Source organism: Manis javanica, chromosome 15 (assembly GCF_040802235.1).
Source record: "Manis javanica isolate MJ-LG chromosome 15, MJ_LKY, whole genome shotgun sequence".
Taxonomy (NCBI): Eukaryota; Metazoa; Chordata; class Mammalia; order Pholidota; family Manidae; genus Manis; species Manis javanica.
The window spans coordinates 7,922,736-7,935,920 of record NC_133170.1 but is presented as its reverse complement, the minus strand read 5'-3'; the positions used below and the strand labels follow the sequence as shown (position 1 = coordinate 7,935,920).

The window sequence follows — 13,185 nt, the reverse complement described above, 5'->3', positions numbered from 1 at the left end:
GCACCATGTGTCCAAATCTGGACTCTGTGCGGCAGGTCACATCATGACTTTGTGGAGACAGCTCCTAAGAGCTCCCTATCAGGACCTGGAAGGGATGCTGGTCACCAGAGGGCACTGGCCTCTGTCTCCAGAAATGTGCCATCTAGTATGTCCCCACTTTGGTCAAAGTCCTTACACTAAAGGAAAATCTACCCATAAGCCAACTCCCGAGCCTTGAGACTTGGAGCTCAGCACAAACAGGCTGTACTGATGTAATTCTCTTGCTGACTCTGGCCCAGCTTTCCAGACAGACACAAGGAATCCCTCGTGTTATCTGAGTGAGACTTTGGCAGGTCAGTGGTATGTCTCTAAAAAGCCTTTGGCCTGGTAGATGGAACATGGTTCCCCACATCATCTGGGCAGCACAGAGATGATTCTTGCCTGCCTAATGGCCTCAGAAAAACACAGACATTTAATTCATATCCATTACTGCCATGTGAATTTCAGTCAAAGCCACTTCCTTCCAAAGACGTTAATGACAAATCATTACAGAATATTTTAAGAATGAAGCAAGCTTGTGCAAAGAAACTATACAACAACCCAGTAACTCTACTCCTAAGAATTTACCCAAAGAAAACAAAATCTCTGATTTGAAAAGATATATGCACCCCTATGTTTACTGCGACATTATTTACAATAGCCAAGATATGGAAGCAACCAAAGTGTCCATCAGTAGATGAGTAGATAATGAAGATGTAGTACATAAACATAATGAATGTTATTCAGCCATAAAAAAGAAAGAAAACATGCTTTTTGTGACATGGATGGACCTAGAGGTATTATGCTCAGTGAAATAAGCCAGGCAGAGAAAGACAAATATCTCATGATTTCACTTATTTGTGGAATCTAAAAGCAAAGCAAAACAAAATGAACAAAAGAGCAGCAGACTCACAGACACTGAGAAGTGACTGGTGGTTACCATGGGGGAGGGGTTGGGGTGGGTGGGTAGGGAGGGTGAGGGGGGTAAGAAGGCACAAAAATTCTCAATCATAATGTAAGTTGGTCACAGGGATGGTAGTGCAGCATGCAGAATATAGTCATTGATTCTGTAACATCTTCCTATGTTCACAGATACTAACTGCACCAGAGGGGGTAAGGGTTTCATAATGTGGGTAACTGTGGAACCACTGTGTTGAAACCAATCTAATTATTTGTATATCAACTATACTTCAATTGAAAAAAAAAGAAACCCCAAGTTAGTCAGACATTAATGTTATAAGAAGCTCAAAACTAACACAGCCCATTCACTTGTTTGATTATTTACTCATTCTCTAGTAGGTGACTGGCAGTTGGGTACTAAAATATAATTATTAATAAATACAAGTTTATTAAGACAGGTTGGTTTTGTAAAAGAAAACAGCTCAATATTCTCATTTCTAAAGGTATCTCCTTTAAAAAAAAACACCTCTCCAGTTTCCTCCTGTTCACCTTTGGAAATGTCTGTGCTTTGGTATCAAGGGTAGAAAAACAAGGGACAAGTATGTGAGGTTCTGACCTGAAGACTGGGAATGACTTCAAGGGGGTGCTCCAGGTCCACACTTCCAACACCACAGTCTCCTGGCCCAGCTCCCTAAAGTTTCAGGGTTCACTCTCGGGCCAAAGGGTCACTCCCCACTGGGGGTCTATGGTTTGAGCAAAGGAGGCCTGTGCTCCCGACGCACCTACCCCAGGCACTGGATTGACTGGCACAAGCCCTCTGCAGAAGCCCTGAACACATAAGAACATGGAATCACTCATATAAAAAATTAAAAAAACAAAAACAAAAAAACCTCTTCCCACTTCCACAACTCCTCACAGTTGGCCTTAAAGTATCAAGATTTTCTCCAAATCCCTCATTATGGTACAAGCGGCCGCGCTGATGCCACATCTGCTCACGCTCAGGAGGCTGCTGGCCGCGTGCTCCCCAAGCTCCACCCAGGCGGACTCCAGCCCCCCTGACAGGCTGCTCCTGCGGCCAGGGCAGGGCCTTCTAGGCGCCATCCATTCATGACCGCTATTACTGGCCACCGTTCCAGGGACCAAGAACACATCAATGGACAAAACAGACCATAATTCCTATCCTGGTAGAACTCCTGTGGGTGGGGAGACAGCCAATAAGCCTATGAAATGGATGATGCCACACAGAGTATGATATGTCACACAGAGAAAACATCTAGCAGGAACCAGATGGAGGGAGTCCAGGGTCGGGAGGAAGCTGAGATTTTAACAGGAGTGGTCTGGAACGGGTCACTGCAAAGGTGACAAGTGAGCGATGCATGAGGAGTGCGCCATGCAGACACCTAACTGCCCTACACCAGCGCGGTCCTTGCTGCTGCCTTCATGACGCAGCACTAGCTAGGAACTAATATTTACTGAGCACATCGTATGTGCCAAGCATCTATATACGAGCTCAGCTTATCCTCGCATCCCCCTGGGGCACTGCTAGCAGTGTCTCACCCATGAGGATGCTGAGGGAGAGAAAGGTGAACCGACTGGCTGAATTCGGTCCTCCAGCTCATACACAATAGAGCAAATACATCAACCCAGGAATTTCAAGTTTCAGAGCTCACGCTCTCCATGCCGTCCTGCCGTGGGGATTCTGGGCTGACTGACCGATTCCCGTGCTCCTCACACCTTATCACACAGCCCCACCTACTTCCTTCCCAGCCACTCCACTCATAAAATCTCAGCAGTCGTTTTCTGCCTTCTTGTAGGAGCCAGAGCCGCCATCGGGCAGAGCAGTGGTGAAGGAAAACACTGGGATCCCAGGAACTCCGGGGCAGCGGCCACAAGGTGGGGGAAGACAAGGATAATGAAGATGGCAACAAAAATAATGACCCACTTTATACACGTATGTGTTTGTGGAGTGCTTCCTAGGTCAGGCGCTGTGGTGGGAGCTTTACGCGGGCCTGTCCACAATATTCCTCGGGCCCAGGACGAGGCCAGTACTGGCTTTAAATACGTTATCCAGTTTAGAATTTAATCCTCAGTATCTTCCAGTTCATTCACAAGGAAGCTAATGCTTAGAGGAGTTAAATAACTTGCCCCCAGTTTCCAAAGCTGGCAACAGAGTCAGATCAGAAGACCCCTGGCCCTAACACTCTGGAATGATCCAGGAGTCGGGAAAGTGGTTCTATAAGGGGCCGGAGAGTAAATATTTCAAGCTTTTCTGTTCCTCCTACTCAATCTATCCTTTCAGCAGGAAAGCAGCCATCGACACTATATAAACGAATGGGCATATGCGGCTGTGTATTTATAGAACAGGCGGTGGGCCAGGTTCCACTCAGAAGACCCCGTTTGGTGACTCCTGCTGAACCTGAAAGGGAGAACACGGTGCCTTTGCACGCAGCACAGGCATCAGCATTAAGTAACATGATCATTCTTTTTTGGGGGGAATGTCTTTGTACTGACATATGGTTTAAAGAAATGTTAAACCAGAAAAATAATCTCCGTTAGGTTTGGAAATTTCTTAGAGAGTATCACATTCTGAAAAGCTTGAACACAATATCACAAAGATTAAGATGCTTCTCTTCTATGACATTTCATCTTTCAACATCTGCTTTAATGCAGACGTCAGCAGCAGGGGAGAGAACTGCTGGCTCTCCATTGCGAGGCGCAGGGCAAGTCCTCATTTTCAAAGTGGAAAATCCAGCAAATGAGAACTGACGTGCCTTTCCAGCCTCTGGGGAGATGAACCCAGACTCCGGTTTGCCCTGGTTAACCTGCTTAAGCAAAATCTGCTCTGATCAGAGACCTCTGCGCAGAGCACAGAGCAGCCCGCGCAAACCACCGACGCTTGACAAAATCATAACCAGGAGACCCAGGCGCCCAGCTCTGGCTGCTGACTGGTTCAGCCCAGCACTGAGCTGCCTTTGCAAAGAAGCACCACTGCTGTCTCGGAGACTGGTGCTGGCGACTCACACACACACAGGATTTCTCATTCTTGGAAGGTATCTCTAAATTTGCACATGATTTTATGGACAAGCTGCTCCGCATGCAGGGCTCGTAACAACCAAAGATATCACAGCTCTCCCTTACACTGTGCACGTCTGCAGGGAGCTGCACAGGAAATACAGATCAACAGTGTTTGCCCTTTCAAAAGTACTTTCATGATCCTTGCTCATGAGTGATAGAAAGAACACCACTTTCCTTCCCATTTACATCAACCTGAAAAGACAACAATTTTCCACCTCTGAGCCAAGCATTTTAGGATGTTTGCTATAGCTTCACATTTCGTTTAATCATATGCAGCGAAGAGAATCATTTTGCTATTAAGTTGAATGGAAATCCTACCTTTTAACTTAAACTCAAGCAACCCACTGAGAGTATCTAGAAATAATATTCATGATACAAGACAGACACAATCTTACCATTTTATTACTTTAATTCCCAATGTTAGACAGTTTGAATGAAACATCCCTAGTTAACTTCATTCCGATTGCTGAATCCCCACTTGGTAAATTAGCCAACAGTAAGATCTTATTCCAGGCTCATGGGTGTTGACCCCAAATGGTTACCCGATAAAGCCCTGCACCACTGAGCCCAGAATGGGTGGGTCTTCGATGCTGCAGCCAGAGGGCACCAGGAAGTCAGTGGGGACTCCTCAGATCAGACTTTACTTGGAAGCCAGCTGCCGTGAACCAAGACTCACTGATTTCATTCCCCCTTTGTTCTTTTTTTTATCTCGAATATTTGATGGATGGGGAGATTTCTCAGAAGACTGAATGCATTTGGATGTGAAAGTTTAAGATACTCATATTCCAAGTAAATGACTCCCTAAGGCGTTTACTGCACATCTCCCTTGCTCCCCATCCTGGGTGCTGGGCTCCAGGGGCAGGTGTGAAAAGCTTTGTTACTTTTACTTCTCCAGGAAATAGATTTCTTCTGTCTTTTCTCAGTGTATCTATGGAACAACTGGGAGAACAAAATGCCACTGCTCGCACCTTCCGAGAACCTATCTAATTCTCCTTCACCTCTCTGAAGAGGAGATGCTTCTCACCTCATAGCTCACCTGCAGCTCTAAAATTTCTGAGACTCCCAGTACCCAGAAGGCAGGGCTGTGACTCAGAAAATCCCAGTTCGCATCTCAATTCTGACACTGCTGTTTGGTCTCAAACAAATTTAAATTCTCTAGTTCTTAGTTTTCTTATTGTGTAAAAGAAAATAAACATTCTACACTGTGCGTGACACCTGATACACATAAATAATAAATGATAAGATTGATATTATAATACCATTAGGATAAGGAATTATCTTCTGCTAAAAATAATAGCAGGCAGGAAATATGTGAAGTTTGTAGAAAGAGATGTGTCTATACCAGGCTCCTGTAAATCAGGAACTTCCTAAAGTTTCTAGAATACTGCTATTTTTTATATCTACAGATCTATAGGGAGACAAAAGTGTTCTAGGACAAACTTGAAGTTTGGGATTCACAGTGAGGAAAAGGAATTCACTAGAGAAAAGGTTGGGGACTATGTCAAGAAAGCTGGGTTCTTCTGACACTACATGAATTCTGTGGCACCAGAGGATTTGCTGAACCTCGTGAAACCTTAGTTGTTTATAAGTTGTTTATACAAATGGCTTGGGACTGCCTGCCTTAAAGGCAGCTTGAAATCCAGCTACCTTAAAAGAGCTGTTGTTTGGGGTAAATGGAATAATGTACATGGTCATGTTCCGTGATCTGAATCCAAGGTAACAATGTTTTCAAGTGCAGTGTTTATGTTTCATGTGTGTATTTGGTATGCTATACTCTATTACATCAATAAAATGTACTCTATACGTCAATAAAATACATGATTCGATCAGTAGATACTGCTAAAGAAATCCGGTTTATCAAAGTCTAGATTGACCCAAACTGTCTCATTTCCAGGACAATTCTAAGTCTCTTAAGAGCACTCACCAAAAATGCCCTTAAAACTGCAGACTTCCTTGTACAATATTATTTGCTTCAGACAGGTTTGATTCACACATCACTTTTACAGAACAAAATGCAGAAACTAAGATACATTCATAGTACGCAAAAAACACACAGCCATGTATTTATGTTAATGTGCATTCACATACCTCCAACACAAAAAGCATTAAGCAAATCTCCCCTTATACCCATTTCAAACCTCCACTCTGTCCATCTGTGCAGAAGGGAAGAAACTTGAAGTATAATCTCTGGTGAACTGATGCACAAAGAGGAAGCTTTGGTATTTAACTTTGCTATGAAATGCAGCCTTCTCTAAGTGGGGCTGAACATTGCATGTTGAAGATATCAGACTAACGTGAAACTTAAAAATGAATCAACTGAGTCAGGCCTACTTATCACCAGGAAAACCGTCATGACTCGGGGCTTGTGTGTTTCGCAGGCCTGGCTTCCTCTGCTCCTGGCCTGCTGCAGGCAGTCGACAGGCCTTTTAATCACCACCTTCATTTTTCAGGCAAAAGCATTCTGGACAAGCCCTGGTTGTTGCTGTCCTCCCCGTGCCCTGGACTAACACAGACCTGGCCGTAGAGACATAGGCTTGTCCTATGTCCAGTGTCCTGCAATTCCCTACAATACTCTTTTATGAAGCGCCCATTGTGCCAGGTACTAGGAGAAAACGCAGACATACAGAACAAGGAGCCTGACCCTCACAAGAGCAAGACAACCCAGGTTTCTAAAAGAGTGTGGAAGACATTTCAACGTGACTAAGATTTGTTTAAGAAGTCACTGGTTTGACATATAGTCCCCTAAACAGAATCTAGAGGAAAGGAAAGAAATGGATTCACTCATAATGGCAAGGGGTCTGGATGGAAGGGAGGTGCGGTGTGGCAACACTTCGGTCCATGCACATTCGCCAGGTAAAGCCACGGCCAGCGCAGGACACCTGGTGAGTTACCATCCACGTTTCAGTGGCTCCTCTCCGCTCACAAAGGCACATTTCATAGCCTCCCTCAGGACTGTTGCAGAATGCTAACCTGCTAAGCTAGGGATGTTCGCTTTTGAGCACACGGGGTTAGAAAAGAAATGAAAAGCTTTATAGAACCAAAGGCATTGGAAGAAAAGGGCTGCGGAAGGAGAGGCCTATACTTTTGTTGCTTTCATTTCCTTTGACTGTGATTCATCTAATCTTCCTTCATTTGCACAGGTAGACTGAGATAATGACTTTCATGTACCTAGCTGAGCTTATAATCATTTTCCCATGTATTATTCCATCTAGTCTCTTCTGAATTCAAATTATACTCTCTAAATCTCACTTCAAATCCTGGTTTCCAAAACATCTGCTCTTCACCAGTTAGGACTTAACAGACATAAACATTCATCTTGTATAAATAACAGGCTTCTGTAATATTAAGGCCACGAGTCCAACCCAGTGAATAACTGCTCAAACTTACCCTCACCTTGTGCCCTGGGCCAGCAATTAATTGAGCACAACAGATCGGCCAACTGACCGCCAGCCCATGAGAACCCCGACCTCCTCTCAGCTCAGTCCCTTCTCCCTGTTGCTCGGTCCTAGGTTGTATTTATCCTTGACCTTTAAACTCTAGTTTTAGAGCACAATGAGTTGAGTCCCTCAGCAGAGTCCTGCTTGCCTTCCCGGCCCAGCCTTCACACAGTACTCACTCCCAGGATGCCCTGGCCACGGACCACCAGTTGGGCAGCCCCAGGACCCTTCCTACCGGGGCACCACCCTCGAGAGCAGCCTCGCTGGAAGGCCCAACTCCTCGACCTCACACTCTCTTCTGAGCTCAGGTCCCAAAGGGCTGGACGGAACCATTCGTGCCAGCACAGCAAGAACACAGACCCAAACACCCTGACAGCACATATTGCCATCCCTACCCTGTCGGACCCCGAACAGCCCGAATCAACTTCTGAAACCCCATAGCAGGTCAGTAAACCAGCAAGAAGTCTCAGACTGCATGACTGTGGGGGTTTGTCCCACCGAGGACTGGAGATATGGGAGGAACAGGAAAGTTTCATGGACTCAGTTTTCTTTTAAAATATGGTGCAAAACATGGAAGGCACCATACTGAGAAGCATTAGAGATTTTCTCTAAAGTAAAAAGACTCCTTTACGCCCTTTCATGACTCAAATCCTGGATGTCCCCACTGCTTCCTCTGAAGGGGTATCGTGACCTCACCTTGCTCCTTCTCTTTGGATCACGGTGACTCGCTTTACTGCTCCCTGGTGGGACGTGCACAGCATCTCACCTTCTCTTCCTACCATCCTCGTCACAACAGAAGAGAACCTTCTGGTGTTTTCAAATGACCATGATAAAAATGCATAAAAAGTGGATTTGGAGCTAAAACTGAGTAATGGAGCACCCCTGGGTAATTTAGCCAATCCACACACACTTACACACTTCTCAGAGGGCCAGGGCACCTGCCCCTGTAACTGAGAATTCCCATCAGCCTGCTTCCTAGGTTTCAGCTGAGTGGCTCTTTGCCAAGCCCAGGTCGCTCATTCCACCTCTCTAACGTATTACAGGATAGGAATTTCAAACAAAGAATCAAGCTAAGAAGTAAAGAGAGTGATTATCTGGCTCTGCCTGGTTCCTGGGCTTTCCACTATTCCTGTGATATGGCCCCTCAAAATCTAGTTACCTGTGTCCTCTAAGGTAGCTGCACCTTGTCCCATCCCTACCAGCTATTACCTTAGGCAGAGGGATTCAACCCCCTGGATGCACAACCCACAACCCCTACCTGTAGGCAACTTTATCTGTGCCTTGAGCCTGTTAGATAGGCTTCAGCTCGATTTGTGAATCTCCATGACTTCATGTGGAGTGTCGAATGGCTGACCTGTTCTCATGGACGGCAACCTCGCCTAATGAGCCGCCTGCACCATCAGCCCTTGATGGAGGGGGTCTGGAACTGCCCCAGGGCCCCCTTTCCTCCTGACACACAGCCCTGGTTGCTGCTTGCCTACAGGAACCTCTAAGCATCACCTGTTTCCGCTGGTTATGAGGACACCCATTTATCTCACAGTAGAGGCCCCACACCAGTGCTTCCTGACCACTCTCTGGTGTCCACCTCCAGGCCCAAGAGCCTGTCCCCAGGTCAGATGTCAGTCCTTCCTTTCCCATCTCTCTGCAAGGGACAAATCCCCCTTTCCATACTGGGTCCACCCTGTTGAAACTGAGCAGACGTAGGTGGTCAGATTCCAAGGCAGGACAAAAATCCTAGTTTAAAATCTTAAGGGGAAAAAACCCATACACTCCACAAGGCTATTCTGAATCACAAAATAGTGCAACTTTGGAGCTGAAAGGGACCTTAGAAATCATGTTGCACAGTGGTTACTGGAGTTTTAGATTTCCCAAACTGATCAAATTTCCAAAGACCAGTAAGGGGAGGAGGAACTGATAGAGGGCTCTGTATCTGCTGCTCTCGTCGGTCATAGAGAAAGGACATTTTAATACCAACAAAATAGGGAAGGTATCATTTCATAATTTTAAATGCATAGATTTAAACTTAATGAAAAACTCATTCTCTTCCCTCACTCCACAACTTAGCCACAGATGAGGGAATCCCTACCATGGGCATCCGAGCAGCACCTGGGAACTACTGGGCGAGACCCACCCTCTGGCTTTACAGATAGAAAATGATTCCCCCAAGACTGCCAGGAAGGGTGGGACTGACTGAGCCGCGTCGCTCCCCAGCTCGGGCTTCTTCCTACTGGATTTGCTAAAGTAAATGTGTATTGATAGCAGATGTTTTCTGTGCTGGTTTTATTATTTGGCAAAACTTTGATTCACGCTCAAATAACCATCATTCTCCTCCTGCAACTCTGAAGAAGTCTATGCCCAGATGATCCCTCCAAAGGGGTCCCCAACATCAGATCACAGAGGTGGTGTTACTAGAGATCACACTTACCGTTTCGCATCCTGAGAAATAAATAGTGCAGTACTGTTTCAATAGCGACCCGTGTAAGATTGAACATTCCATTGCAAATGGACAGACAGCATTTGGAAATATTTCTCAAAATTAAAAAGGAATGAGAATAATTTATTTTCCATTTTTCCATGCCTGACGTGACCATAAGCTTTAGGGACTATGAGACACAAATGGCATCTTCCTGAGAATAAGGCGGTGCTTAATGTTTTTTTCTTCCCTCCAATACATGTTCCTTAACTTCCCTTTCCATGGTCTCAATTATTCTTGATCAGTTCCATCCACAATATTGTTTCTGCCTTCACTTATTCCTGACTATTCCTTTCCCCTCTCCACTCATTAAAGTAGCTTAGAAATTGGCTGTTTGGCACTGAAGTGAATAAATCACCTTTAATCTGACATATCAATGGATATCTGATCACATTCTATGACTTTATTTGAGAGTTGTCAACAACTATTTGTTTCATCAATTCTAAGAAATTTTAGTTCTTTGAAGCATTCTAACGTGGTTTTTATAAAATGCAAAGAGTAGCCATAATATTATATGCTTCTCTTGAGATGACAATAAGAGATCAAAATTTCTATAAAAGAATGATTTAAGCCCCAAACTCTCCTGCCCATTCAAAAAGGATATGCACAAAATTGACATTTATCACCCGAAGAAAAGATTACTCCAATTTTTTTTTGGTGGTAAAACACTGACCCTAAAGCCATCTGATAAATAGAGAGCCTATTTCTGTCTCTTTTGTCCATAGATTTCAAAGTGCAAGTGAGAAGAAGGTGGTATTTTGGGTCTTTTCTAAATTAGGAGTGGAGGGAGAACCACAGCCAGAAAATAAGTAGCTTGTTCATTGTTGGGCATAAAGGCAGAAGATAAACAAGCACTGTTGGTCTGACTTACTCTGGGCTTTTCTTACAGGATGGCCAGTTCAGCCCTTGGGATTGATGGGACTTACCCAGGCCTCAGAGTAGGTGGACATGACTTTTAGGGTGTTCATGAGTCCGTAATAACTTAAACATTTAATGAGTAGCAAGTTCAACTTCCTCAAAGAATTACCAATTAAGCCTTTTACTTCATTTTCCTACTGGTTGCTAAAGTTTTTGATGCAACACAGAATTTCTGGATAAAGAGGACAATGTGTCTTTTTAGGAATGCCACAGAGTACGCTGTGTACAGCTTCCCTCAAAGTACCTGGGTACTAATGCTGCAGAAAACGGCCCTTTCTCATCAAGGTCACTAATGGAAGGAGAGTCATGCGGAGAAGATTCCTGCGTGTATAAAAGGCTTGGGACATGTTCTTCGCCGTCATCAAAGCCAACAGGCACCATCTAGTGCTCTGACACCTTCCACGGGGTGCCTGCGGCATCTGCAAATTCTCTGGCCCCGAAGATTTCAGCAGCTCTAATGACTTCATCAGAGCCAGGTTATAAATACTGGCTGTTTTCTGTGAAAACAGGAACTTCCTCCAGAAAAGACTTCACCCAGCAGTGACCAGGCTCCCTGTCGTGGTGGGAAGTGGTAGAGAGCCCAACTGCTGAGGTGTCTGAACTCTCTAAAGCGAACAGCACAGAAGTTTCCCCACATCGGCTTTCATTTCTGACTCCGCCCTGGACCACCTCAGTTGGTCCATTCTAGAAAACAGTGGAATCCAGGGCCGTGAGGAAAGCAGCTCCCTGTGGTGTTAGTTACGATGATGACCGTGAAGAAAGACTGGGATTCATTAGAGGTATAATGTCTCACTCAAAAACCCCTAGACTTCTTCCCTAGCCTCCCCAGATTGGAGTTAAATGATCTGGTTTCTGCTCAGAGTTGTGGCCCTGGCCTAGTGATCTGACCTTTCACCGGCCCCCAAGACCATCCTTAAGGGGCAGGAGAGCACCTCCACCTCCCCGTCACATGGCCTTGGCATCCGTGGGGACAAAGCTCTAGAGGGGAAAGAGGCCTGGCTTGGCACAGTGATGAAATGCATAAGAATCGAGGAGGTGCTGGCAGCAAAGAGAAACCCTTGAAGACAATGCCTTAGCATCAACACTGCAATGGACAGACGCAGAAACTGCGAGAGAAAAGGGTGGTCATCTTTTTAATGAAAACCAGTCTACTCGAACTGATTTTGGATGACTCTGCACCAAGTTTGCCAAATGCAGCAAAATCTAAATTGGTCCCGAGGTAGGCACCCTCTCTTGGCAATACTGATGTTTTGTTCATATTCAGAACTTTTATTTTAATACAAATCAGCTTATTCTTAGTGGACAAAGGGCAGGGGTATTACTTTGTCTATTTTAGAGAAAAGAAATGGAGTCACAGGAAGTTCTACTTAGGATATGGCAGCACAGGAAGAGCCAGAGCTGGGAAGATATCCTGACGGTACCACCTGCCTACCCGCGTGAAAGGAACCCCTCCCTTTAAATAAGATGCCCACAAATGGTTGATGACAATATGAGGGCTTCCATTATGTTTACCTAAAGGTCTCTCCCAGAAGAATGAAATTTAACCTCTTGTTTAAAACCCCAGCCCTTAATTTCCTCACAAATTGTTCTCTTTTAACTGGATTAGAAAAGTTTGCTACACATGCAGGTCTTTGTTGCCCAGAACCCCTGACTCCTGAGGACTTAATCTCCGGGCGGCTGGGAATATCAGGTCCTGATCACCAAATGGAGTTGAGCAAAAAGTACTTTCCTATGTTCAGAGTTGCTCCTTCTTTTTCAATTGAGAAAGATACTAAGGCGTTACTAGGGAAGAAGCCACACAGTCTGGAAGGTGAGGTCTGCATGCCAGCTCCGCCCAGCCGGGTTACCGCGGCAAGTCCATCCACTTCTCAGAGCCCAGGGCTTGCTTGTGGAAAATAGGGATGATGCTATCAGTCACCCCAGGGAGGTGATATTAACAAAAATAATAAATTTACTGATCATGTAAATATCTATTGAATATGTACAATGCAAAATAGTTCCTAGGTTTTTCAAACGACTGTCTCATTTAGTGCTCACAATAGCTCACTGAGTCGGGTGCTATTACTTTCCTTTTATATAGATGAGGGAAGTGAGGCTGAGAGATACAATCCTCAAGTGTAAATCAGAATTTAATAAGCACAGGCCCTGTGTGAACCACCACATAAGCAGTGTGAATTAATTGATAAAGAAATATACTTAGCATAGCTGACAGACATACAACAGAGGTTCAATAAAGGTTTTGATACAATTAACGTTAGTGTTCATCAGCAGTTTGAGGGCAGAAACTGAGGTTCACTTATTTTTGCAGCCTCAGATTCTAGTACAGCCAGCCTGGCAAAGGTGCTCTGTGAATGTCTGTTGGGT

The 13,185-nt window shown here is 44.9% G+C and overlaps 1 protein-coding gene across 6 annotated transcripts in view; it reads right to left on the bottom strand.

Annotated features, from left to right (window-relative positions):
• The window catches only part of TMTC1 (transmembrane O-mannosyltransferase targeting cadherins 1), a 214,995-nt gene that overhangs the window by 70,357 nt on the left and 131,453 nt on the right, over positions 1-13,185 (bottom strand). The window lies entirely within an intron of this gene.